Source organism: Scyliorhinus torazame, chromosome 2 (assembly GCF_047496885.1).
Source record: "Scyliorhinus torazame isolate Kashiwa2021f chromosome 2, sScyTor2.1, whole genome shotgun sequence".
In the NCBI taxonomy this organism is placed as follows: domain Eukaryota; kingdom Metazoa; phylum Chordata; class Chondrichthyes; order Carcharhiniformes; family Scyliorhinidae; genus Scyliorhinus; species Scyliorhinus torazame.
This window is the reverse complement of record NC_092708.1, coordinates 37,308,367-37,326,413: the sequence shown is the minus strand read 5'-3', so window position 1 is coordinate 37,326,413 and position 18,047 is coordinate 37,308,367.

The window sequence follows — 18,047 nt, the reverse complement described above, 5'->3', positions numbered from 1 at the left end:
AGCCTGACAATTTTCAACAGTTTGTCAGTCTTTATTTAGCCTCTCACTTCCCCTCCGCATACATGGTATGCTTGTAAATACTTGGAGGAATTAATGCCTGTGAGATATCCCCCTGAGAGGAGCAGAGCATTGTGGAAGGGTGGAGCACTCTGTGTCCAACCCGTTAATCAAATTGAAATGAATGCGAATGCTGGCTTTGCATGCTGACACTTGTGCAGGACGCAAACCTTATTATTGCCATCAGTGAGGGACCGGTGCATCACGCCAAAATCGGCGCCAAGGACGGACCTCGATTTTGGTCGGAAGTCCGATTCTCCAGCCAATCACGGTTCATCATGTTTGTGGCATCACGAGGCAGAGAATTTCACCCACTATATATTACTGATTTTGAGGAAGCAACCGAGTGTGCTGTGGCCAAATTTGGGGATGATGCAAAGGTGGGAGGGAAGGCAGGCTGTGAGGAGGATATGAATAGTTTACAGAGAGATATTAACAGGTTAAGGTGGTGGGGAGAAAATTGGCAAATGGGATTCAATGTGGGAAATTAATATCCAGCAGAGGGCAGCAGAGCGGAGCCGCTGATTGGCTGTTGCGGGGAAAATTTGCATCATTGCATTGCGGTCACTGTATCCAGAAGGCGTACCTGAGCAAGACACCCTCCGTGCTCAAATGAAGGCAAGCATCCAGTCATCAAGGCAGCCATGCAGCTGCACATGCCGCTGACAGCCACTCTAAATCTGGTGCCCTCTGGCCCCAGCCGACCCATTGTTGCTAACTTTTGGTTGGTTCTTAATTTGACTTTATTTAATCACGTTTGCTCAAGAGTCGCCAGGTATCTTTCGACACCGCCACAAGGTTCATAACCGAATACTGATCAATGACTCGATATACCAGTTAGTAAGTTCAAAAGCAATGCTCATTTATTTACACACAGTCAAATCTACTCATGCATAAACTCTACAAACTAAAAACTACCACTATTACTAAAGCCTATACTTAGCTTTGGGCACCCACTCAGTCAAGGGAACAATTGCCGTTGCTCGGTTCTGAGGCTGCTGGGTTCAGCTGTTTACAGGGTAGCAACTAGGAGCGTCTATCTCGTAGCATGCGTTGACTTGGGAATTACTTGGTCTGGTGCAGCTGCTAGGCAGGTCTCTCTCTTCGGTGAGATCCAAAGCCAAAGGAGGAAGATTCTCCTTTGAAGGGTGATACCTCTTATACTGCAAAGGGCTTTGCTCTCTTTTGGGCAGGCCTTGAACTTGGCCTCAACGAATTGGGTCTTTCCCAATCATCTGTATCGATTTTCCTCCAATAGAGGGGTGGTTCCCTGATTGCTGGGCGTGTCCTGGTGACTGTCAGTCTGCTTTGTCTTAGCTTCTTCTGGTGCCGGGGAGTCTGTCCTAACATTGTGTATCTAAATGTTTCCCTTTTGTCCCCGGAGATGGCTCATTAGTATGTAAATCATTTGGTAGTTTCTGTCCTGTCTGAGCGTTTAAGGTTCTAATCAACAGACAGAGCTTGCACCTGCTTATTTCTTAGCATTGTCCAATTTTCCCTGCATTCTTTGCGGGTGTCCATTTTGTAATCGGGACGTGGACATCCCAGATGGCTACACACCCTCCTTGTGATCCTCAACGCGAAGCGTGAAGGATCACATTACCATGGCGTCTTCATCCTTTGAACTCCGGGGCACCCATGCTTAGGCTCTACACTGTCCTATCCTATGCAACACAATTTTACCTAAACCATTTTAAATACATTCATTATCATAAGATTTTACGGGGCGCTATGACATTAATACATGCATTACAGAAATATTTTAAAAAACTGGAACCGCTAACTATTCGCAATAAACTATCCTCATTTAAACAATCCAAAAATACAAACAATCCAAAAATAATCTATACATCTTAAACTGTACAAAATAGCAGCACACACATTTCTCTGGCCTGGCAGTCAGACAGAGTGGTTTACATCTCTTTATTCCATAGAATACATGAAACAAAATGGATGCTCTTTAATCCGTCCCAATGGGTTCGGGGGTCTGGTGAAATCCAAAAATGGGGGACCTAAATCTGTATACCGGGGTGCGAGAGCGATATGCTCTGTTTCACCATTTCCTGACTCTAAACGTTTGCACGACACTGCAAAGTATCGCCAGCACTAAGAGTGCTTCGACTACATATGAGAGTGAGTACCAGGTGATAAACTTATCACACCAGGTCGGGGTGTTGCTAGGTGTCGTTGGGCTAGTTATCTCGGGGTTCCGTGTATTGCAGGGGTGAGAGTCATTTACGGTTTGTGTGGTAGGGATCAGGGGGGTAGCGTCCGCGTGCAACTGAAGGGATCCCGCAAAATCCATGTGAACACGAAGGCTGTCTTCATCTTAGTCGGACTTCTTCTTTGTCTTCCTCTGGGGTTCCTGGGTTCCTGGAGTTCTGTGAACACAAGCATAATTTCTGTTATTATCTTGCTTAAGATCTCGTATGTTTGTCTGTCTGTCCTTTACTGCCAATTTCCCTTTATAATTGGTCACCATCCGTTACTCCCTCATTTTAAAAAAAAAAACGGAATATTTTGACAAGACATCTAAGAAAAATACTGCTGTACTGAGAGCCATCTCGCAGCCTGTGTTATTTACCATCCCAGTGTTTGAGGATGTAAATAGCATAGGGAAGCAACCTAGGGTTTGCCAAAACCAAACAAAGGAATTTTGAACGTAACGAGCCAAAATGGGGTGCGTATGGGCCGCTACGGGTAAGAAATGGGTGGAATCCCCGGGTAGGACGGTGATCAATACCATATGTGCTCTACCCGAGCGTAGCTGACCAGAGGGCCGGTCCTCAGGCAGGACGGGGACCAATGCCGTTTTTCCACTGCCTGATCAACCAGCAAGAACGGGTAAGAATGTGGTCGTCGTGGGGGGCTGCCTCTTGAATTAGGAGAGCAACAATGAGTCGTGTTCTGTAGACAAACTAGTTCCTCTGAACTATTGTCTGGGACAAACTTGTTCCATTAACAGCCGGGGGGCGTTAAAGGAGTGGTGACGTGGGGCCGTGAAAAACCTTCCGAGTTTACAAACAACACTTAACGATAACACTAACGAACAAACATTCAACAAACATGGTGCATGTTCCAGCTGAAAGGACACCGTATCTCTCCATCGGTTCCTTTTTCTGCATCATCTGGACACCTCACTGCTCAATAGCGAATAGGGTCGCAAAGGGATTCGTTTGGTGGGAATCAGACTCTAAGTCATCATCTTCCCCCAGCTGCCAAACTCTTGTCTGTAGTAACCGTGGTAAAGCTGCTTGGGGCGAATTGGGGTCCATCTCACCATTCCGGATGAGCCTGAACGAATTGGCTCGGTGCCAGAATCGTGTGTCGAGGTTGGAGCTACTATGCTTCAATCCGTAATCGTCGGGCGATGGGTCTGGGTCAGGGGCTTTGATATAAGTGATCTCAAATGGGTCAGTAGAATCATGTTCAGATTCGCTGGGAGTGGGGCCTGGTGCAGGGGTGTAGTCGTAACGTGGTGTGCTGTGGCTGTCGTCACCGTGATCACTATCACTGTCGCTGCTGGTTGAGGGAAGGGAGAGGCGGAGTCGTGCCTCTGGGGGCGGAGTTGAAGTCGTGTCTGAGGACGGGCTGGAGTGGTTGGGGGAGGGTAGGAAACCGTCCTCTGTGGGCGGGGCGTGATCGTCTGCTGCTGCGAGCAGTGGTTATTTTGTGAGCCGTAAGCCTTGAGCTGGTTTATATGAAACCACGCAGACTTACCATTGGGATAGGTTATTTTATATACTGAGGGGCTGACTTTGTCCAAAATGGAGTACGGTCTGGAAAATTTTGGGGAGAGGAATGAACGAGGGTTGTAAAGGGAAAGCATAACTTGTTGCCCTACTGTAAACTCAGTGGCGTGTACTGTTTTGTCGAAACAGGCTTTGCTCTGTTTCTTCCTGGTTCAAAGTCCCACTGCTGCTGCGAGTTGGGCTGCCTTTATGTTCTGTACTAGTTGTCTAACTGCATTTTCATGCGTGAGGGCTGTAACAGCGGGGCTGGCCAAATCCAGTCCTAGTAAATACTCAGTGCCTTTCATGGGGTGTCCGGTCATGACGGTGTGGGGGGTGTATCCTGTGGATGTGGATACCGTGTTTTTTAAAAACATCAAAGCAAATGGGAGTACTGAATCCCAGGTGCTATTATTCTGCTGTATCATTTTCCCAAGGGTGGCTTTCAATGTCCTATTCATTCGTTCTACAATACCACTTGACTGGGGGTGGTATGCGATATGGAACTTTTTGTCTAATGCCGAAAATCGTGAGGACATTTTTCATTATACGTCCGGTGAAATGGGAGCCTTGGTCGGACTCTATACTGCGTGGGAGGCCCCATCTTGTAAAGATGTGGTGTGTTAATATTTTCGCTGTCGTCCTGGCCGTATTAGTTCTTGACGGAAATGCTTCCACCCATTTTGTGAAGGTGTCTATGACCACCAACACATACTTACAACCATTTCTGCACGGGGGTAGGGGGTCCTATATAATCTATCTGGAGATTTGTCCAGGGTCCATTAATGGGGCGGGTATGGCTAAATTGAGCCTTTTTCGCATATCTGTCCAGATTGTTCTGGGCACAGATTAAACAATTCTCAATGTAGTGTGTGACATCGGTTTTTAAATCAGGCCACCAGCAAAGCGGTCTGAGGTGGGCTAGGGTGGGTTCAATTCCTTGGTGTTCATGATTGTCATGGAACTGACAAATGATCTGGTTCCTGTCCTGGCTGGGAACTATATAAATGCCATCCTTTAAAATCACACCGTCGTGTGCGGTGATTGCGTTTTTAAACTTGTCATACGGGGCTGGGAACATTCCCTTTAAAACCTCCCTGAGTTTCTCGTCCTCTTTCTGGGCCTTCACTAAATCCTGAATGTTGGTCTGTGAGACCTGAACTGCGTGTACTGGGGTACTTTTGGGGGGGTTCCAAAAATAACCATGCCTGGAGCCTGCCTTCGCTAGGGCGTCTGCTTTAACGTTTCCAGGGGGGGAAGAACGGTGATGACTGCGAACCTTAATTATTCCGTATTTCCTATCCTTCGCTGTCTCTAAGATATAGCGGAGTAATGGGGCTGAGGGTAGGGGTTTACCGCCCGTGGAAACAAATCCTCTTGTTTCCCAGAGTGATAGAAACTCTGTCAAACTATTACAGACATATAAGCTGTCTGAGTAGATGTCTGCTGGGGTTGGGAACGAGTCTGGGTGGTCTACAATATATGCAATCGCTGCCAGCTCTGCTGCCTGCGAGCCTAAGTGTCCTGGCAACTTCAAGGAAAATTCATCTAGGGCGCGTCCTTGCGCGTCCTCTACATATATACCGCAACCGGTAATTCTCTGTCTATTTAACACTGTGGGTGAGCCATCCACATATATCTTCAGGGGTGCGCACATGTCTGTGGGCTGGGGTCTCTGGGGTGTGCTACCTGTCTTCCTGGGGGGTGTTTTGGGAATAAATGGGTCTGTGTTGTGTTTAGTGGTGATGATCTCACATTCGTGAGGTGTGCCTGCATACTGTAGATTATCGGCAAGGAATGTGTGGGTTTTGGTTCTCTTTACCGTGATGCCCCGTCCCTGTCAAAGAAGGGTCCAACGGGCTGCGCGGATCTGGCTGACTGTGCTATATTTAAGTCGGCCGTCTAACAATAGCTGTGTCGGTGTGTGTTCTGTGAGGATGGGTATGGGGTTGAGTCCTGGAATGTAGGCGAAGTATTGTAATGCCCAAAAAACTGTGAGCACGTGCCAGTCACAGGCAGAAAATCCTTGCTCTACGGGGTCTAACATCCATGAGGCGTTTGCTACGGGGCGTAATTGGTCATGGCGTTCCTGGAGGAGCACAGCCGAAAGGGTTCGGTCGGTGCTTGCTACCTCGATAGTGTACGGGGAATGTGGATCTGGGACCTGTAGTACGGGGGCTGTGCTGAGTGCTCTTTTTAAAGCATCCACGGCATCTGTATGCTGTGGAAGCCATTCCCAAGGTGCCTGCTTCTTGAGAAGTTCGGTAAGGGGCGCTGCTTTAGTGGCGAAACCGTCAATATGGTTTCGGCAGTAAACCAACTCGAGCAGGGGCTGTTTAGCACAGGGCTAAATTGCTGGCTTTGAAAGCAGACCAAGGCAGGCCAGCAGCACGATTCGATTCCCGTAACAGCCTCCCTGAACAGGCGCCGGAATGTGGCGACTTGGAGCTTTTCACGGTAACTTTATTTGAAGCCTACTTGTGACAATAAGCCATTTTCAATTTCATTTCTCATTAGTCCTAAAAATGACCGGAGGGCTGAGACATTGTGGGGAAGGGGCAATTTGACGATCGTGTCAATTCTCTTGTGCTCGATCTCGCGTTTACCATGAGTGATCACTGTTCCCAAGTAAATCACTTTTTCTTTCAGAATGTGGGCATTCTTGAGGTTGACTTTACAACCAATTTCTTTTAGGAGTGCTAGGAGTTCAGCGAGAACCAAAATGTGCTCTCCCTTTGTTTCTGTCTGTAGTAACAAGTCGTCTACATACTGGACCAGACAATCGGGGCGGGAAAATTTTGCTAATCCATTTGCCAGCCGTCGGTGGAAAATGGAGGGGGAGCTGTGGAAGCCTTGTGGAAGGCACGTCCACGTGTACTGTTGCCCTTGGAATGTAAAGGTGAATTTGTACTGGCACGCTTTAGAACATAGGACATAGAGCATTACAGCGCAGTACAGGCCCTACGGCCCTCGATGTTGAGCCGACCTGTGAAACCACTCTCAAGCCCATCTACACTATTCCCTTATCGTCCATATGTCTATCCAATGACCATTTGAATGCCTTTAGTGTTGGCAAGTCCACTACTGTTGCAGGCAGGGCATTCCACGCCCTTACCACTCTCTGAGTAAAGAACCTACCTCTGACATCTGTCTGAGATCTATCTCCCCTCAATTTAAAGCTATGTCCCCTCGTGCTAGACATCACCATCCGAGGAAAAAGGCTCTCACTGTCCACGCTATCCAATCCTCTGATCATCTTGTATGCCTCAATTAAGTCACCTCTTAAACTTCTTCTCTCTAACGAAAACAGCCTCAAGTCCCTCAGCCTTTCCTCATAAGATCTTCCCTCCATACCAGGCAACATTCTGGTAAATCTCCTCTGCACCTTTTCCAATACTTCCACATCCTTCCTGTAATGCGGCGACCAGAATTGCACACAATACTTCAAATGCGGCCGCACCAGAGTTTTGTACAGCTGCAACATGACCTCATGGCTCCAAAACTCAATCCCTCTACCAATAAAAGCTAACACACCGTACGCCTTCTTAACAACCCTCTCAACCTGGGTGTCAACTTTTAGGGATCTATGTACATGGACACCGAGATTTCTCTGCTCATCCACACTGACAAGAATCTTACCATTAGCCCAGGTCTCTGTCTTCCTGTTATTCCTTCCACAATCAATCACCTCACACTTTGCTGCATTAAACTCCATTTGCCACCTCTCAGCCCAGCGCTGCAGCTTATCTATGTCCCTCTGTAACTTGTAACATCCTTCCGCACTGTCCACAACTCCACCGACTTTAGTGTCATCTGCAAATTTACGCACCCATCCTTCTACGCCCTCCTCCAGGTCATTTATAAAAATGACAAACAGCAGTGGCCCCAAAACAGATCCTTGTGGTACACCACTAGTAACTGGACTCCAGTCTGAACATTTCCCACCAACCACCACCTTTTGTCTTCTTTCAGCTCGCCAATTTCTGATCCAAACTACTAAATCACCCTGAATCCCATGCCTCCGTATTTTCTGCAGTAGCCTACCATGGGGAACCTTATCAAACGCTTTACTGAAATCCATGTACACCTCATCAACTGCTTTACCCCCATCCACCTGTTTGGTCACACTCTCAAAGAACTCAATAATGTTTGTGAGGCACGACCTACCCTTCACAAAACCGTGTTGACTATCTCTAATCAAATTATTCCTTTCCAGATGATTATACATCCTATCTCTTAAAAACCTTTCCAAGATTTTGCCCACGACAGAAGTAAGGCTCACTGGTCTATAGTTACCGGGATTGTCTCTACTCCCCTTCTTGAACAAGGGGACAACATTTGCTATCCTCCAGTCTTCTGACACTATTCCTGTTGACAAAGATGACTTAAAGATCAAAGCCAACGGCTCAGTAATCTCCTCCCTAGCTTCCCAGAGAATCCTAGGATAAATCCCATCCGGCCCAGGGGACTTATCTATTTTCACACTTTCCAGAATTGCTAACACCTCCTCCTTATGAACCTCAAGCCCTTCTAGTCCCGTAGCCTGAATCTCAGTATTTTCCTCAACAACATTGTCTTTTTCCTGTGTGAATACTGATGAAAAATATTCATTTAGCACCTCTCCTATCTCCTCGGATTCAAAGCACAACTTCCCACAAGTGTCCTTGACTGGCCCTACTCTTACCCTAGTCATTCGTTTATTCCTGACATATCTATAGAAAGCTTCAGGGTTATTCTTGATCCTACCTGCCAAAGACTTCACATGTCCCCTCCTGGCTCTTCTTAGCTCTCCCTTTAGGTCCTTCCTAGCTAACTTGTAACTCTTGAGCGCCGTAACTGAACCTTCATGTCTCATCTTTACATAAGCCTCCTTCTTCCTCTTGACAAGTGTTTTGACTGCTTTAGTAAACCACGGTTCCCTTGCTCAACCACTTCCTCCCTGCCTGACAGGCACATACTTATCAAGGACACGTAATTGACGTTTCAATTGTGCCCATCCCCGGCAGTTGTCCTCTACATCCGATGCATCCTAAGTCATGCCTCATCGCATCATAATTGCCTTTCCCCCAGATATAACTCTTGCCCTGCGGTATATACCTATCCCTTTCCATCACTAAAGTAAACGTAATCGAATTGTGGTCACTATTACCAAAGTGCCCACCTACCTCCAAGTCTAACACCTGTCCTGGTTCATTACCCAGTACCAAATCCAATATGGCCTCGCCTCTCGTTGGCCTATCTACATACTGTGTCAGGAAACCCTCCTGCACACATTGGACAAAAATGGACCCATCTAAGGTACTCGAACTATAGCGTTTCCAGTCAATATTTGGAAAATCAAAGTCCCCCATAACAACTACCCTGTTGCTTTCGCTCCTATCCAGAATCATCTTTGCAATCCTTTCCTCTACATCTCTGGAACTTTTCGGAGGTCTATAGAAAACCCCTAACAGGGTGACCTCTCCTTTCCTGTTTCTAACCTCAGCCCATACTACCTCAGTAGACGAGTCCCCATCAAACGTCCTTTCTGCCACCGTAATACTGTCCTTGACTAACAATGCCACCCTTCCCCCTCTTTTACCACCTTCCCTGAGCTTACTGAGGTATCTAAACCCCGGCATCTGCAACAACCATTCCTGTCCCTGCTCTATCCATGTCTCCGAAATAGCCACAACATCGAAGTCCCAGGTACCAACCCATGCCGCAAGTTCACCCACCTTATTCCGGATGCTCCTGGCATTGAAGAAGACACACTTTAAACCACCTTCCTGTCTGCTGGTACACTCCTGCAACTTTGAAACCTTACTCATGACCTCACTACTCTCAACCTCCTGTATACTGGAGCTACAATTCATGTTCCCAAACCAATGGAATGGACCAGAAGCCATTACTAATGTCCAAAACCGAAAAAAAATTTGACTGGAGTCCCTGTTTGAGCATGGTCTCGGGACTTGTGTCTATGGTGGGGGCTGCTGCTGGAGTTACTTTGTTCAGTTCCCGGTAATCAATGGTCAGTCGCCATGATCCATCCGGTTTCCTGACGGGCCAAATCGGTGCGTTGTTTGTGGAGGCTACTGATCTGAGTACGCCTTGATCCCACAAACTCTCTATTACTTTGGAGATTTCTCCCTCTGCATCCTGGGGAAATACGTACTGCTTCTGGGGTTTAGGGTCAGGACCTGTAATGTTCAGAAAGCCAGCCAAACTGCCACAGTCGTGCTTGTGCTGTGCAAATGCTGCTTTATGTTCCTGCAGGACTGCCCTAACCTGTTTGTCTGCACTAATGGCTCGAGGGTCGAACCAGAAGTCTCCTACTGAGCTAATCCTATTTACGTATTCTCCTACTGTGAGCGTGGCGGGGGCTCGTGCTGCCTTTGCCATTTTCCATACACACTTGTTAACTGGATCAAAAGAAAGGTTATGGGAGCTCATGAAATCGATCCCAAGGATATGTTCTGCTCTCTGGGGCAGATCAACTAAAACTACGGGGTGCTTGGTTGCGATGTTCCCTATCTGTATTGCTATAGGGGCTGTGATGTGTCCCTGTTGTAAATGGCCTGTAAAGCCGCTGAGTGTAATAGTGTCTGTTGTGGGCCACGTGTCTCGCTGGAACATCGTGGAGGAATTGAGTGTGGTGCGGGACCCTTCTGTGTCCCAAAGAAATTCTACGGGTTGTCCCCAAACTTTGCCTGCTACTACCGGTCTACCGGACTTGACCCAAAGGGTGTCGCAGACCCAAGTTGGGGAGCCCGAACACTGTCAGCCAGTGCCCTTCATGTCTGTACTCTCTGAACGGGCACTAACGCTATGGATCGGCTTTGCCCTATTCTTGTTTAGGGTGCCTGTCTGTTGGTTTCTCTGCTGCTCCTGGGGCGCGTTGCACTCTCGTGCAAAGTGTCCTAGCTGTCCACAATTATAACATTCTTGAGGTTTTGTCTGGGGTTGGCTGTTCCTGCCTTTATTTACCCATGCAGGGTTCTGGTGTGCCTTAACTGGGTTCATTTCTGCCTGCTCTTCATCGGGTCTTATAAATGCGGTTTTACCTGCAATTGATTGCTCCCAAGCGTGTGACATTTTTCATTGTGGGCCTCATCTGAGGGGTCATAATTTGCGCAAACTTTTCGTCCTGCTTCTGTGGTGTGGGAGACTAGAATTCGGGTCCATTTGGCCATATTATCTGGGGACAAATGGGCGCGGGCTAACTCTCCAAAAACTGCGGTAAAGCAAATCCACAAACATCCAGCAAACGCTGTGGGGTGCTCTGTCTTCTTTTGCCTACAATTATTTAGGCCTTCTACGGGGTCTCCTCTGTTAAAGCCGATCGCATCAAGGATCGCTGTGTGCATCTCTTGGAGTGTGCCTCCTCCTACATTCTGTGGGTCGGGAAAGGCTGCTACGACTGAAGGGTCGAGGCGAGCTTCACTTGCTCCTTTTCGTCCAGGCCGTACATGGTTGCCTGTTGTTTGACATTCGCGAAAAATTGGTGGGGGTCTGAAGTGGGAAGGAACGGTGTAATTTTTCCACACGCGCCCCGTAATTTGGTCACGGTTAATGGGGTTGTGTAAAGGAAGCCTGCTTCTCCTTCTCCTGCGGCCCTGTAGTGTGTGGTCACAGGATTCATGGGGGTGTGTTATGCCTGTTCGGTTGGGGTTTGGGGCGCTTTCCTTTTCTGGGGTTTTTCCTGCGTACATGTCCCATGTACGTATCTATGGGCAGTCTCGTACAATTCCTGCCAATTGGGGCCGTTTTCTTGATCTAATTGGGGTCCGAATGTATTCTGAAATCCATTTTGCACCGACAGCAGAGATTGCAATTCTGCAATTTGCTTCCGGCACTTTGCATGGTCTACTGAGCTCTGCCTTTATTCCATTATGGAAGTATGGAGTGCTCCTCGGGCTGCTTTTAAATCGTTGCACTGTTTCTGCAATTTCTCAACTTGCTGTTCTGTTTCTTGTCTTACCAAGACCGCACGTTGCGTGCCCTGGTAGGCCTTATCGTATTGTGTCTGCAAACTGTTCAAATGCGTGAGACAAGACTGATGTGCCCTCTTGGCACCATCCACCTCTCTGTCCCTTGCTGCTAACTGCTCTTTCAGATCTCGATTCTCTTTCTGTACCTCACTCACGTCTACCTCACGGGTTCTGTCTCTCTCCTCTATCTCTCTACGGAGCGTCCTAACGACCTCCTCTGTGCCTCACAATTGTGCCAAACAGGACACGATTGCCATCGGCTTGCGAGCTTTCCCTAAGCTCTTCTTGTGGATCTCTGACAGGTTCTCCCACCAAGTATGTCCTATACTCCCGGGTCCTGTTTCCTCATTATCACAGAATTCACTCCAAAAGGGCCATCCTTTCCCTTTGAGATATTTTCTGATCTCTTCTTCCCAAGCAGGACACTGTCCTACTCTACTGCTGGTCGCTGCGACCTCGAATTCCTGGGGGTTCATAAGGCGTACCATTGCCTTCATTGCCATTTTCTCTAATAGGATCTCTACAGAATTTGGAACGGGGGTGATAAAGCGGTGATGTAAACGCGGGTATGGCTTACGCTAATTTCCGGCCTACAAAACTCCCGACAGTTTTTCGCAACAAAATCTCTCAGGTTTACCTTATATCCCTGTTAGTACGCATGCATTAACAGACTTCCGAATCTCAGAGGCTTGATCAGCACTGTTTTGACGCTTGTGGTTTTTCTTTCTGTTCCCAATTGGATTCTCAATTCAAATTTTGGGTTCTCTCGGAGTGGTTAGGCCACTTCTAAGTCGAGTCCCGTCAGATGTCGCCAGTAAATGTTGCTAACTTTTGGTTGGTTCTTTATTTGGCTCTATTTAATCACGTTTGCTCAAGAGTCGCCAGGTATCTTTCGACACCGCCACAGGGTTCAGAACCGAATACTGATGAATAACTCGATACACCAGTTAGTAAGTTCAAAAGCAATGCTTATTTATTTACACACAGTCAAATCTACTCATGCATAAACTCTACAAACTAAACTACCACTATTACTAAAGCCTATACTTAGCTTTGGGTGCCCACTCAGTCAGAGGAACAATGGTTGTTGCTCGGTTCTGAAGTTGCTGGGTTGAGCTGTTTACAGGGTAGCCAGTAGGAGCGTCTATCTTGTAGCGTGCGTTGACGTGGAACTTACTTGGTCTGGCGTAGCTTTGGCAGGTCTCTCTCTTCAGTGAGATCCAAAGCCAAAGGAGGAAAATTCTCCCTTGGTTGATACCTCTTATACTGCAAAGGCCTTCGCTCTCTTTTGGGCGGGCCTTGAACTTGGCCTCAACTAATTGGGTCTTTCCCAATCATCTGTATCGATTTTCATCCAATAGAGGGGGGGTTCCCTGATCGCTGGGCGTGTCCTGGTGACTGTCAGTCAGCTTTGTTTTAGCTTCTTCTGGCGCCGGGGAGTCTGTCCTAACATTGTGCATCTAAATGTTTCCCTTTTGTCCCCGGAGATGGCTCATTAGTATGTAGATCGTTTGGTAGTTTCTGTCCTATCTGAGCGTTTAAGGTTCTAATCAACAGACAGAGCTTGCACCTGCTTGTTTCTTAGCATTGTCCAATTTTCCCTGCATTCTTTGCGGGTGTCCATTTTGTAATCGGGACGTGGCCACCCCAGATGGCTTAACCCATCAGCTGTACGGGGGCTCCAGCACAACCTGTGCCATCTTTTCGGCCCCCATCAGTTTGTGTGTGGTGGGGTGTATTGTTTATGCGCTGCTGCAGCTTGTCAGTGTCCATCACGGACCCGGCGATTCCCGCATCGTTTTCCGTGCATTTCGATGGTGTTCCACGAGGCACCAGTGCTAGCCCCTAATCAGTCGCAGAATCAGTGCAGGTGTGGCGCCGATTTGATGACGTGAAATTCCACGGATTCTCCGTTGGCGTCAACACTTGGACTCAGAAACGGAGAATCAAGCCTCACATGCTCAGTTAGAATGTCCATGACAATCAGAAAAGGGAATGGAAGGGGCAGCACCGTGGCGCAGTGTTTAGCACTGCTGCCTCCCGGCGCTGAGGTCCCAGATTCGATCCTGGCTCTGGGTCACTGTCCGTGTGGAGTTTGCACATTCTTACCGTGTTTGCATAGGTTTCGCCCCCACAACCCAAAGATGTGCAGGGTAGGTGGATTGGCCACGCTAAATTGCCCCTTAATTGGAAAAATGAATTGGATATTCTAAATTTTTAAAAAAGGAAAAGGGAAGGAGCTTAATGACAGTCCTTGGTGCAATCCAATTTCAACTTTTCACTCTCGCTCTCTCCGACGTGACTTCTTACTCATGTCTTTTTATAAACATGCCTCCATAAACCCGATGCACCTTTATTTTCTAAACCTGTATAAAGACCTTTAATGAAAAATGATGGGCTGGGTTCTCAGTTCTGGAGACTCAGCCACCACGGCGGCGTGAAAACAGGAAAACTGGCGCAAAATGGCCACCGATTCCCTGTTCCGGGGAGGGGGGTGGCGGTGGGGTGGAAGGGGGGGGTGGCTAGCAGGACGGCAGTGTGGAGCTCCCAGCTCTAGCTGCCGATCCGGCCTGGAGAGTTGCTTGGTCCGTGGCCGCGCATACACACGGCGGCGGCCTGTAGTGGCCGCACCGTGCTTCATGGCAGATGCAGCCCGCGGAAACCGCCCACGAAATCATAGAATTTACAGAGCAGAAGGAGGCCATTCGGCCCATCGAGACTGCACCGGCTCTTGGAAAGAGCACCCTACCCAAGGTCAACACCTCCACCTTATCCCCATAACCCAGTAACCCCACCCAACACTAAGGGCAATTTTGGACACTAAGGGCAATTTATCATGGCCAATCCACCTAATCTGCACATCTTTGGACTGTGGGAGGAAACCGGAGCACCCGGAGGAAACCCACGCACACACGGGGAGGATGTGCAGACTCCGCACAGACAGTGACCCAAGCCGGAATCGAACCTGGGACCCTGGAGCTGTGAAGCAATTGTGCTATCCACAATGCTACCGTGCTGCCCCTAAATAGTCCCCGCTTTCGGCTGGCTCTCGCGCCCCGGACCACCCCACCACAGTGCCCCCACCCCCGAATAATGCCCCCCCCCCCGCCCACGTATCGGCCCTCCCCTGACTGTGGCGGCGCTGGACTGAGTCCGCAGCCGTCACGCTGAGTTCCCTACGGATGTGACCATGAGAGACTCACGCCGTCGGGAACCCGGCCGGTCGGGGGCGGAGCATCCTGGGCCGGGACTCAGCCAACGTTCGGAGGCCGTGGATATGGCACGTGCCGTACTCCGAGAGTACGCTGCTTTTCAGGTGGTGGAGCATCGCGAAAGCTCCCGATTTCAGCGTCATCAGGGATTCTCCGCCCCATCGCCGAACGCGAGTTTGGTGTCGGGGATTGGAGAACCCTGTCCGACACCATCATGGTGTTCTTCATTTCACTCTTGGCTCTTTTGCCAACCACCTGAGAGTGATATGCTCTGGCTCTTAAGACTTCTTCTGTCTTTGGGAACAGCTTTTCTCCATCAACTTTTGATCGACACTTCTCTTGATTTTCAACAATTTAAAGAAAATGTTTAGATCGGGGCTTGAATTTAGAAGTCAACATAGGAAAGAATAATGGAAATAGCCTGTGCAAAAATAGTGCAGTTGTGGCATCAGCAGGAAGTACCTGTCAATGTAAGCTTGTTAATGTGTGATTACTTTACACATATGTATTCTTTGTTTGCAAAGGGCTCAATCAATGTCAGTTAGTGAAATAACTCAATAAAAGTCAATGGAAATTTTAAAAAAAAAAATGTTTCCAATTAAGGGGCAATTTTAGTGTGGTCAATCTACCTACCCTGCACATCTTTGGGTTGTGGCGGTGAGACCCATACAGACACGGAGAAGTTAAAGGAAATTATGTAGACTAATGCCCCATGCTGTGTAACAATTCAAATGTTCAGTGGTGTAGACAAAGTGAGTTGATGGATTGGGAGGGTCAAAATAGCAGATTGGAGCCAAGACAAACTAATAATAATCTTTATTAGTGTCACAGTAGGCGTACATTAACACTGCAATGAAGTTGCTGTGAAAATTCCCTAGTCTCCACATTCCGCCGCCAGTTCGGGTACACAGAGGGAGAATTCAGAATGTCCAATTCACCTAACAGCACGTCTTTAGGGACTCGTGGAAGGAAACTGGAGCACCCGGAGGAAATCGAGGCAGACACGGGGAGAACGTGCAGACTCCACACAGACAGTGACCTAAGCCGGGAATCGAATCCGGGTCTCGGGCGCTGTGGAGCAACAGTGCTAACCATTGTGCAACCATGCCGCCGGTTACAGAATGGCTTGCTATTTCACTCCCACTTTTTGATTTATGCAGGCAAGCTAATCAATTTCCCTTCAGCATTCCATTCCATTTGTTCATGTAGGTGGGGCTGATGCCTGCAGAGGCTGGTTTCTGTGTAGCCTGTTCTTGGGGCACAATGTAGTTTCCTGACTCAGAGTAGAGGAAGTGAGCTAATGCAGACAGAGCCCAGGCTAACTCCTCCTCATGCTTGAGTCAATATTATAGATCTTCCAATTCCAAGATAGGGACCATTGTGTGCTAATCTGAATGTAAAAGACTGACCCTGTTATTGGAGATAATACAAGAAAGAAGCACAAAAAAAGACATGCAGAAAATTAGAGTCAGAAAAACATACAACGGTAAAAAAATAACCTTCAGGAACAAACAGGTCCTGTTGCCTTGACCACCTTTTACACTTCTCACCAATATTCAGTTCCTTTGAAGCCACAGAATTCAAACAGTATGTTTCGCACCATAAATGCAGTGGAAATTCAAGCATTTGACCCTCGGAGTGCTTTAGCCCCAAGCTCATTTTCCTGATGGACATTTTCCATCTCAGACCTGCCAAATCCACAATGAAACTAAATCAATCAGCTGCCCTGCTGGACTTTATTGACTGTGGACCAGCTGCTTACCTGCTGAAAAAGTGTGCAACCTTCTGGCTGGCTTGATTCGAAGCACGTCTGAGAAATTGGCTGGCAGCGGTTTGTGTTGTGCGGCCATTTCCCCATGATTTATTTTGTTGACCATTTTTCTTTGCTAGCAGTGGACCCTGGACTAATTGTGAAGGCCCCACATCTTTGATTTAAATCAGGAGGTTGAAATTCTGCTGGTTACATGTAAAGATACTGGATAAACCGCAGCAAGGATTTACAAGGACTCGCAAACTGAGAGAATTTTATTTTTAAAATAAATTTAGAGTACCCAATTCTTTTATTTTCCAATTAAGGGGCAATTTAGCGTGGATCAGAGTATCCACCCTCCCTCCCTGTACATTGGTACTGAGGGGAGGGTACCCTATTTCTCCAACACAAAATTAGTGCTTGTACTGTTTGGCCTTGTATATATTTTTTACTGTTTTAATAAAAAGATATGGCCAATCCACCTAGCCTGCACATCTCTGAGTTGTGGGGGTGAGACCCGCGCAGACACGGGGAGAATGTGCAAACTCCACAAGGACAGTGATCCGGGGCTGGGATTGAACCAGGGCCCTCGGGGCTATGAGGCAGCAGTGTTAATCACTGCACTGAAAGAGTATATAACTATCAGGAAAGACTGAACAGACAGTCTCTCTTTTCTTCAGAAAAGAGAAGCTGAAAGGTAATCTGCTGAAGGCCTTTAAAATTATGAATGGGTACAAATATAAAAAATGTTTCCACTTGTTTGCCGCTCAAAGTTAGGGGCACCTTAATATAAAGTAGATATTAACAAATCAAATAAGGACTTCAGGTGAACGGGCTTTACCCAGAGAATGGGTAGCATGGTGGTGCAGTGGTTAGCACTGCAGTCTCACAGTGCCGAGGTCCCAGGTTCGATCCTGGCTCTGGGTCACTGTCCGTGTGGAGTTTGCACATTCTCCCCGTGTTTGTGGGGGTTTCACCCCCACAACCCCAAGATGTGCAGGGTAGGTGGATTGGCGATGCTAAATTGCCCCTTAATTGGAAAAAATGAATTTGGTACTCTAAATTTATTTTTAAAAAGAATATGTCACAGCTGAGGCAACTAACATGGATACATTTTAAGAGAAACTAGGTAATTGCATGAGAGAGAAAGAAATAGAAATCTATGCTGATAACGTTGGATGAAATTGGATGAAATAGAGCCTGTCTGGAACTTAAACACTGACATGAGCTAATTTCCCATATCTGGAAGGAGGAGAACATTCCATGAAATCAGAGATGCCGGAATCATGACCATCTTCAAAAAAATGTCCGACTGCAGTGACTACAG